Source organism: Python bivittatus, unplaced genomic scaffold (genome assembly GCF_059951505.1).
Source record: "Python bivittatus isolate LINGU-HERP-01145 unplaced genomic scaffold, Pbiv_v1 ctg000700_np1212, whole genome shotgun sequence".
In the NCBI taxonomy this organism is placed as follows: domain Eukaryota; kingdom Metazoa; phylum Chordata; class Lepidosauria; order Squamata; family Pythonidae; genus Python; species Python bivittatus.
The window spans coordinates 22,693,614-22,704,618 of NW_028277098.1; positions in this window are offsets into that span (position 1 = coordinate 22,693,614).

Consider the following 11,005-nt stretch of genomic DNA (forward strand, 5'->3'; position numbering starts at 1 on the left):
TGAGGTGACTCACTTAACACTCATAATCCTTGCTTAACAACGGCAATGGGGACTCCTGGGATTGCTGTCACTAAGTGAAGTGGTCACTTGACATCACACTTTATGACTGCATTGCTTAGTGATGGAAATTCTGGTCCCAATTACCATTGTTAAGCAAGGACTACCTGAATTTTTGACAATCCTTTGTGATTTAGGAAAAAGGTGGCCTCCAGATTTCCCTAAAAAATCCTTTAAAAACCTTCCAAAAGTAAATTTTTAAAGGCAGAAAATGTTTCATTTGCAGATCTCACCACATCAACACCATGCCATCTGTATCCCTTGGAAGCCATTTTTGAGGAATTTCCTTCTAGGAAAATGAAAGGATATTGAAAACACATTAAACATTGTGATAGTGTTCACTGTTCTTTAGAAATATTGCCTCTTATTAATAGTTTTTTGAAAAATAATTTAAGATGTTTTAAATTAATTATTTATTTTGATACCCATAACATTGCAGAAAGTCATGCAGTGCTGCCTACTGCCTGAAAAGATTGTTGCTGCCTAATATACATCAGTTGCAAAATCACTTAGTATCTTTTTTTTTTAATCAATTTTTATGGGAGCTACCTACAGTGCACTTTTTTCTAGTCAAAACATTTTGGTTTTGGTTCTGAAGATTCTCTGTAGACAAAGACGTTATTTTCTAGCGATGGCAAATATTACCATGTAATATATGTGAACTGGCTTTTCAGTTTCTCTTTGTGTGAGTCAACAGTTGCTCCCCTGAGAAAGAAACAACCTGGCTACATATTGCTAAAGATGTGGCTCATGATGAACACCTGTGCAGTTGGATTGGGAGTTGGGAAATACTTCTGCTGCTATTTGTATCTAGGGGAACATCTAGTGTGATGTATGATGATTGCACACACACTCTTTCATTGTCCCGTTCCTTTCTGATTCTCAAAGGGATGGTAAAGAAGGTGAACCAAAAGGAAAACGAGTGATTTACTCTTTGAATATTCATTACGCTTTTGTACTCAAGCCATTGTCTCTTCCCAGACTTCAGATTGAGAACAGATCTTTTAAAAAGTGGAAAAACGTTTTTTGTAAGCATATATACAAAACATTGGAAAGATTTGGGGAAAATTAACAGAAAATGTGTACATCAACTACTTGAAAAAAATGGTCAGGATGTTAATATTTAAATTGTCAAGTTGAGTGCCTCTGCCCACTCAACATGACAATTTAAAACTGAAATTTAATTCATGAGTAGTAAGACAATAGTATTGTAGTTAAAAATATAAATCTAATTCTATCACTTTACATAATATTTCAGCCGATTATTCTTTCAGGTATATTTACAAAACTGTGATAATGTACTTGCTATACAAATGTCCATTTTTCTTACATAATTTTATATATAAAGTGCACACACACACAGACACTTTGTAAATTGCTGGATTTGGTTATTTTTTGATAAGACATTAATAGATGTGATTATTATATTTTAATGAACTGTTTTTTATCTTCTTTTACTGGTTCATCAAATGTTCTATGGTAATTAAGTTTTCTAAAGTACTGAGCCTCTATGTAGTGCTTTGCTTTGAAAGAAATGATTTGGCAAAGCAGTTTGCTCATATGACAGATGGAGGATGGAGATAGAAGATTTAGGGTGCAATTTGTGGAGGCAGCATAATATGGAGATTGTCTGGTTCCTCTTATAACCCTCTATCACATCATCTGCCGTGTGCCCTTGTAGCCAGCATCCAACAGCTTAGTAGCTCCCAGGACCTCAATATGTAAGTTCTTAGCAGCAGTAAAATTGTGCTAAAGGCCCCGGAGAAGAACAGGCAACAGGATCAGAAAATAAAATATTGGTGGTCTGCAGGGAAAAAGTTGGCTAGCAAAAAAAAAAAGAAAAAAAAATCAAAGCAGAAAGTAAATATGATAATCAGAAAATGGAAAATACAGTGCATGCATTTTGCGCTGATAGGCTACTATTTTAGCAGCATAATCTTACTCATACAAACTTGAATTTTTAGAAGAGCTGATGTCCAAACATCCAGAATTTTGGAACTGTCTTCTTTTTGACTACCTTCCTTCACTATTGAGTTATAACCCTACCCACTCATTATTGGGCCACCATAAAACATGCTGTCATAATGTTTGCTGTCCCTGCTGCCAATTCTTACCCTGCCCTTTCTGCACCTATTTCACATCATTGCTGAATCGTGTTGTCCAATTTGTGGGTGCGTTTTTATAGACAAGGTGATTCAAACACGGTAAGATTCTGCAAAAGAAACAGTCCCAACAGAACCTGCTGGGCAAGCCCTTGTTTTCGGAGAATTGATGAGGAAGTGATTAAAACTAGCAAATAAGCAACAAAAGCCCAATTTCACCTCCCTTCTTTTCAGGATGCTGAAATGAGGAAATGCAGTCTAAAGGTGAAGCCACCCCATGGATGTCATTTCAGAGTTGTGGATGCCTGTCTTCCCCCATGTAAAATAGCAGAGATCTGCTCTCCTTATCTGGTTAAAAACCAAGAGCAGACTTTCTCAACCTTGGGCACTTGAAGATGTGTGGACTTCAACTCCCAGAATTCCCCAGCCAGGGAAGTCCACACATCTTCAAGTGCCCAAGGTTGAGAAATTCTGGCCTAGAGAGAAGTTGGTTTCAAAAATGGGGAGATGAAGAGGTGACAGTAGGAAAGAAACTCCATAAACCAAGCACTCACTAATAGGGCAGCTGGGAGAGAAATTGGATGCCTAACATTTATTTATTTATTTTATTTGTTAAATTTATATGGCTGCTCATCTCGCCTCAGACCAGAGGACTCCTAAAACATACCTCTACCTCCAAGACAATACAATACATGGCAAGCTTTAACATACTCAAAGCGGGGGAGGGCCACTGTTGACTTAAGGCAGAAAATACAATGTTCATTATGGTACAGGAAGTGATGACATAAAGCCCTTTTCCTCGTGAGATCAGATGAAGACAATCTTTGGTGATCAAGGGGGAAGACTCCGATTGTGACGTTACAGCAGTGACATAAACTGGGGACAGCATCTATGTGTAACTGGCTCTCGTCCATTTCTTTTCAAAGGGGACCACTAGTCCCAGTCGGAATGCACACCACCCCCAGGTTCAAAAGTGGTATCTGACTGAAGGTGGTATCGTCTGCCTGCTTTGTTGAAGCTCAGAGCATCTCCCTATGCTAAATTTGGGATTATTCAGAAGATAACAAAGCAACACGAGAAATTCACACACACACACTGATGGCTGGTGACCAGCATTCACAGACCAGGAAAGGGATACTGAAATCATGGTGAAAAGCTCACTGAAAATATCATGAGGCAAAATATTCGATAATGACGCTTCCAATATAATAAATATATGGAACAATAGCCATAATTCTTGAAGACTAGAGGAGTTCCCATATGAGGAAAAACTCCAGTGTTTGTGCTTTTCAAGAAAGCTGCTAAGATGGATATGATAGAAGTAGAAGTATATAAAATAACGCATGGCACAGCACTTCCTTCTTTTTTCTTGTTTTAAAACTTCCCTATTGCATTTGGTCAGCTGCTACGTAACACAAGACATTGGCTTAGATAGCAAGACTCTGTAATGCTTTGGAATTAATTCTGAAAAAGAAGTTTTAATCCCATGGGAATGCAAATATAGCACATATCTTTAATCCTTTAAAGCAGTTGCATCTTTAAAACATCTTTTCTTGGGATCACATGGCAGGATCCCCAGCAGCGGCCATGTGATCTTGGAAAAAGACACGGCTACCTAGAGCTGGGAGCAGGTGCTATGTTTGGACGTTTTGCATGTACTAAAGCAGTGTTTCTCAACCTCAGCAACTTTAAGATGCTGGCTCTGGAATTCTGGGAATTGAAGTCCACACATCTTAAAATGTTGAGGTTGAGAAATACTGTACTAAAGCACTTTTCTGGAACAAAACGTGAAGTATGCAATTATATTGATCTTTGTCCTGATACAAAAGCGCACTTTTGATGTTTTTATTTCCAGGGAACGGGGGCTATACTGCTGTTCTGCCTCCAGCATCATCCACAAGGGTGGGGACAGGGGGATCAGATTGTCTAAAGCAGCATTGCAGTGTTGCAATGCAATGTATGATCCACTTCTTTTCTACATGCAATTGAGGTCACCCCCCCCACCCTCCCCGCAAGTATCCTATGGATACTGCTGCCTGTCCCTGTGGTCCTGCAGCTTCCCCTGCTTCTGTTTAGCTTCAGGAAGTAAGTTGCCATGTCGGTTGCAATGATGGGAAAGTCTACAATAGTTAGAGGCCGATATGTATCTGCCTTCTGTCTATAAATATAGCTGTACCTAACATGGTTGTTGGAGTCAAGAGTATGAATTATTATAATTAGAAATGTAATTTTCAGCAATAGCATTTGTCATTTGTCCCAACATTTCATTTAGTTTCTTTGTTTTTATACATAATATGAAATGGCATATTGTTTTTCAAGTTCATAATTTCCTTTGAATCTTCCACTGAAAAGCAAAGAGTCTTGTCATACACATTTAAGGGCATTAAAGAATATGTTAGTAGCTGTGGGCCATTTGCTCAGAAATAAATGATTAACTCCACCTTATAAAATTAAGGAACTCTTTTTGTTGGTGAAAATGACAGCTATGCTGCTTTTTTTAATGAAATGAAACCTGCTGTTAAGATTTCATGAAGCTGCAGATTGTCTTGACTTAAACCTGACCTTTCTTAAATTGTAGACATGAATTAATTCCACAGGAAGATCCTATTGTGATCACATTACTACCAGAAATGTCATGATAGGCCATCATATATTCAGAGTTCAGAAGCCATACAAAAAACATTAAAGCTATATTTACATCCTTTAAATCTGCTCTGACCTTTATAGAGTCGTTTACTCTCCATAAAACATGCTGGTTGCTTGTATAACTGTAATTAAAAAAAATCAAGCAATTTTCCCCCCATAATGGTTTATGTAACATGGTTTAAAAATGCATTCAATCTCTTTCAGACAAAATCCTCAGAAAAGGTGTCTTGATATACCAGATGTTGAAGTTCACTTAAATGTGGTATTTTGTGGCTTCACATGTCTATTCTTTTACATTACATAAATAGCAGCGTACACATTTCTGTGGCATTATGGCAATCCTGGAGCATCACAGTGATTGACTGATTGATTATATGCCATCAAGTTGGTGTCAACTCTTAGTGACCAAACAGATAGATTTTCTCCATGATGATCTGTCCTTCACCTGATCTTTCAGGTCTTCCAACTCTGCATCCATGGCCATTGCGACTGAGTCTATCCACCTCGCTGTTGGTCGTCTTCTCTTTCCTTCCACCTTTCCCAGCATTAGAGCCTTCTCCAGAGAGCTAGGTCTTCGTATAATGTGTCTGAAGGAATGAACAGATTTGAGCCTGGTCATTTGTGCCTCAAGTGAGAACTCTGGGTTGATTTGTTTGATGCATCATAGTACCTCCTGGGAATACATTTAAATATTGCAGATCATCTTTTACTGGAATCTCAACTCTTTTTCTTTTTTGCAACATTTAGTGGTTATCAAGATTTTTAGCTCAGATATGCTAGGCCTAAACTAGTCCTTTCCATTAATCCATTTCCATCCTTGTTTTTACTTTTTTTCTGATATTTCTACTGGGAAGAAAGAGGAATGTGTGTGTATGTAGTGTGTTTTCCTGCATTAGAATAGCCTAGGTGTGGGAGACAGAATGTTTGGTATATGGCAATAAGGGATCAGTTTTTATAAATGGAGTATCTTATTTTACAGTCAATTAATTTTAATCAATAGTTATTAATTCAATTAACAGAAATGTATTCTCTTGTCCTGTCTCTGCCCTTTTCTTTGACACTGCTTGCCTTGCTTTAAATTCTTGTGGCTCTGAAAGTAATTACACAATTTGGACATGCTTCATATTAAAATGAAGATAAGGAATAGAGCTATCAACCACAACAACTAAGCTACTAACAGGTCCAGAATATCGTGACTGCCTTAAGAAAAAACAGTAATTTGGGGCATGTAGTGAGAATGTACATCACCATGGGCTCTTCCAAACAAGACTGCAGACCTGATAGCAAGGTGATACGAACAATCACATGACTTTGTCCCATAACTGGGCTCTGATCATTGCAAGAATTCCAGACATGTCTTTGCCAATGGCATTCTATCCATTAGTGAACGTTAATTTGCTGATGGTTTTCTGGGCTCAGCCATTAGCTATGCAGAAGAAATGATGATTGACCATTGGCTCTGAGTTCTATAGACTTGCAAAATGCAAACACAGGACTCTATTGTCTTGATGTCTGTAAACAGTCAAGATAATTCTGATCAAACCCAGCAGTGTTTTAAAGTGGAATCAGAGGGATTGGGAGGCAGAAAAGCTGATCGTCTGGAAATATTCCATGTGTATAGCCAATATCTCCCATCAGTTTTAAGACATCATTAACTACAAATAGATATAGTTGGTAGTCATACTTCTGGTCAAGTGGAGCCATGGAACACTGGCAAATGGCTGGAGCAATGCTGGCCAAATTACAGAAAACATGCAAAAGCATAGCTAAGAATAAGAAGAAAAAGGCTGGGTCAGTAGATGAGCAGAGGATGTCAACAAAGCTAGGAAAGTGATAGAATGGACTGTCAACAACAAACCTGTCTCAGATTATTACAAGAAGCTGATAACAAGGAATGTCAACAAGAAGAAACCATCTCAGAATGTTGTAAAAGAGAATGACAAAAACAATAATAAAGACAGTGTTTGCTCTCATATCAAAAAAGGGAAATTTGTTATAATGAAAGGTTTCTCTCAGACAACACTAGCAAAGACAGATTTCTTGCAACAAAAGACAAAGCTTCTCACAATAAAATATCCTTCTCAGGCTGCCAGCAGAAAAAAATTATATATAGCCAGAAAATAAACTCTAAGAATTCATTGGACCAACAGAGCAAAAGCTCCATCTATGTGTTCTTGTGTGTAAGCTCATCTTTTTCATCTGACCTCATATTTGCTTTGGGTTAGCTACCCAAAAGTGTAGCAATGCAAGTAGGACTGATGAATGGGTGAAGGAAAAGACATCTCGCATTTATTATGATTATTATGCTTATAAGAAAGTCATACTTTACATTTATGCAGCTATCTCATTTAAGCCTCTGTCTAGGGTTTATATGTTTAGAAATAAAAGTTATATAAAAGGGGAATAATTGGAGTTGCATTTGGATTGCTCAATACCGCTCCCCCTCTTTATCGATCCTGCATCACAGATTTAATCACAGTGCCTTGCTGGGGAATAAAATAGAATAAGCCACCACTGGAAGGAACAGCATTACCTCCACAGTGAAAGAGTTGGTCACCAGATGTTTTCTGGGCAAGACTGAAAGTACTGGTTTTAACCTTTAATGCTCTATGCCCAATTCCCCATTATGGACACATCAACACTGGTACAATTAAAAAATGATACTGTAATCAACTTTCATAAGTTTCTTAGAAATATTAGTAATGTTAACTATAGAAGACTTAAAATCTACTTACAGAAATTTTAACTGATTACACAGTACTAATCTTAATTATAGCAGAATTTGAAAGTTTCTCTGTGTGGAAATCGTGATATTTTCTCTAGAAGGGAATGATTAAGTAATGAGACTCATGTTGCAAATGAAGTTACCACTGTATAAGCTTACCATATGTTCTCTAAAATTGTCTTCAGCAGCAAGTGAGAAGTCTCCATTAATTTTTTAGTTTGCAGTGGCAGAAAGTTAATGTGACAAGCACTCATTTGATTAAAACTGATGCCTGTGGGTAAGTCTACAAAACAGTATTCTAAACTTTTCTTGTACAATTTTAAATCTCAAGTCTAGAATTGCACTTACAGCAGCAATGTAATGAGTAAATTACTCCACCATGCATTAGCAGTAAAATCTGATGCAAGACAACTCAGAAGAAGATGCAGTGGGATTTATTTCCAGATATGTGTATATAAGATGGAAGCTTAAATTATTAATACTGTACGAAGTATAACTTATAACAGTTTAATGGTAGGAACAGTGTTTCTGTTAGTTTTAAAATACTAATTGTTTTTTTTACTATTCAAAAACCATTGTGCTTTTTCACTTCCTCCTGTAAAAACATCCAAATGTAAAAGATTAATATCTGTATTTTAAAAATCCAATCTATTTACCAACACTTATTTAATAGGAGAACTGTCCTTTTACTGAGAATCTGTGGGATTCTTCTGGCTTCTGAGGTTTCACCAAGATAAGTTGAAAAAAAAAAAAAGCCAGTCTTTTCAGGCTGTTTTGCTCAGTAATAAAAATATGGAATTATGATGGATAAAATGTAAAGTCTTCTTTGAATTGATCTTGACTTATAATAACTATATGTCCATGTCTATGTAGTTATCTTGGCAACAATACAAAAATGGTTTGCTCTTGTTTGCCCTAGTCTAGTCTCATCTAACTCTAAGAATTCCTGATGGACTCTCATCTAAGTACTAAACAAGTCCTACTGTACTCTGTTTAGCTTTTATTAGCCACGTTAAGTGTTGTTATCTACAGTGACCTATTGTAATACACTCTTGTGCACTGGATATTGTGAATACCCAGAATATATACCATTCTTCTGGCTAGTATCCCTAAATTGAAAGATTACAGCATCCAATTAAGCAATAATAAACTGTATCCTGGAAGCATGGATAGAACAAACCAGTTTCCTCCGGATCGTATCATGTGATGACTTCAAAAAACTGTTTACCTCTGAACAGGTGAACACATATAGGAATCCCATGGAAGGGATTAATAGTTCACAGGCAGGTGCCCGTTTGCATATTTTCTGGAAAACATGCAGAGAACGAGGAGTTGGGGGTGACCCCACCTTCATTCTCCTGTGAAACTGGTTGAAAGGACAATATCTCCTTCTGTATCTTAAAAAAAAATTGCATTTGCAGGATTTGGTAGGCCAGGCACATACCATTCTGACAGGCTAGCAAACTGAACTACTAATAATATTATGGGAATTATTATTATTATTTTAATGGAAAAGAGATTTTGACTTCCTTAGTAATAATGCAGTATGAAGATCAAGAATAAGATATTCATCTCAAATTTAAATATTTAACATTTTCACAAGGTGGTGACTACAAGAAAATGTATTACATTTAGATGGGATTTAATCTTTGACATGAAGCTGATATTTGCATAGTGTGACAAATATCAAACTGACATTATGCTGTCTCATTTGATGACTTCCAAATGTCAGAGTGCAGGAACTTACACATGGGGACCTCACTATTTTTAGATAGTGTCAGTTTAAAAGACATTTACATTGACTGAGTTTTAAAAAATATTGAAATGTATAAAAAAAACCCAAAGGACAGAAAGGAAAAACAGGAATGCAACAGGAGAAAAGTTTGTCATGAAAGTTTCAGTTCCTTTTTACATAGAAGGGTAACACTTTGATTGCTTGTGTTTCCTGTTGTTTTAGAAACTTAATTCTACGCACTCCACATCAACTTCTGAATTGTTCATCTGACACAGAAAGACCTCATCTCTACCTTCTGTCTGTCCAAGTGGTCTATAATGACATGTTACCCAAACATTTTAAACAGGATTTCAGTGCTCCAGTTCCAGCATATTTTTCTTTATATACAATCCAACACCTCCATCCTATTCCTTGTGAATGAAGTGTAGCTTTCCAGTGTTGTGTGCCAGTCATGATTATCGTCCCACCAAGTTTCAGTGATGACTATCACATCATATTTGCCTTCCTGAGTTAGGATCTCTAGTTCTCTCTGTTTATTTCCCGTAGTATGTGTGTTGGTGTAGAAACATCTGAGTTTTGAATGGTACCACTTACCTACCTCTCTGTTATCGTTTCCTATGAAACTCTTGGCCTTCTGCTTCTCCCTTTGTGTTCTGCCTTCTTGGCCCTGGTCCTTGGCTGTGTATTCAGTTCTGGGCTTACCCACTTTCTTCTTTTGTTCTAGCTTAAGACCCATTTGATGAGGCTGCCAAAAACATCTTTCCCAGTCTTTGTAAAATGTATCCTGACTCTTCCCAGAAGTCCTTTGTTGAAAGTAGCATAGGCCATTGTTGTAATATCTGAGTCCTTTTCAGTGATGCTGTCTAATGTTGCCAGTAGTTGACTTCCAGGATCCTGTTTTCTTTTTTTGAGCCATGACCCTCAATTACAAGGATTGATGAAAGAACTATGTGTGCTTCCAGTTCTTTCACCTTTCTGTCCAAACTCTTGTAGTCTCTGGATTCTTTCTTGGTCTCATTAACACATGAACCAAGAGTAAAGGATAGTTCTTGGTAGACTTGAATAGTTTTGATGATCTCACTGTCATGGCTTGGCTATGGGTTCCTGGAAGATGACACATCTCTTGGGTCATCATATTGGGCCAGTACATAGCCGTTTCAGTTCCTCTCAGCTGGGATTCATCCACCACCATGGCATGGCTTGTCCTTCCCAAGGTGGCTCCTGAGTTTGTTCAGTACATGATTGAACCTGGCATTGGTTCCTGAACTCCACTTTCACCCAGTGTTTCTTGATCCTCTAGCTTGTTTTGGTCATGTGCTTCCATGTATTTGCCTCTGCTGGCAGGAAGTCAAATGTACTTAGATGGGAACTGTGAAGCAGAATTCTGAGATAACATAATGGCTGCTTTTAGTCAGTTCATAATGGAATCGCATTTTTAAATTATGCCAACAAATAACATTCCAACAAAGAGGAAGCAAACTCCTGCAACGCAAGGGTGGGATTTTGTTTGATTTTATTTGACTTGCAGGAACTAAATTGTAATCCTTATTTGTAATCTGAAATTATGTGCTGTTTGTGCTGACTAGGCTCTGAAATGGAAACCATACATTACTACATATGGAGATTTACTCTTCCAATAACCCTTTTTGCTTTAAAATATAAAGAGGGGCTGAATGGGACATGTAGCAAGTACTGTACACATAGATTTCTTTCAGAATGACAGAAAAGGAGTAATTTGGC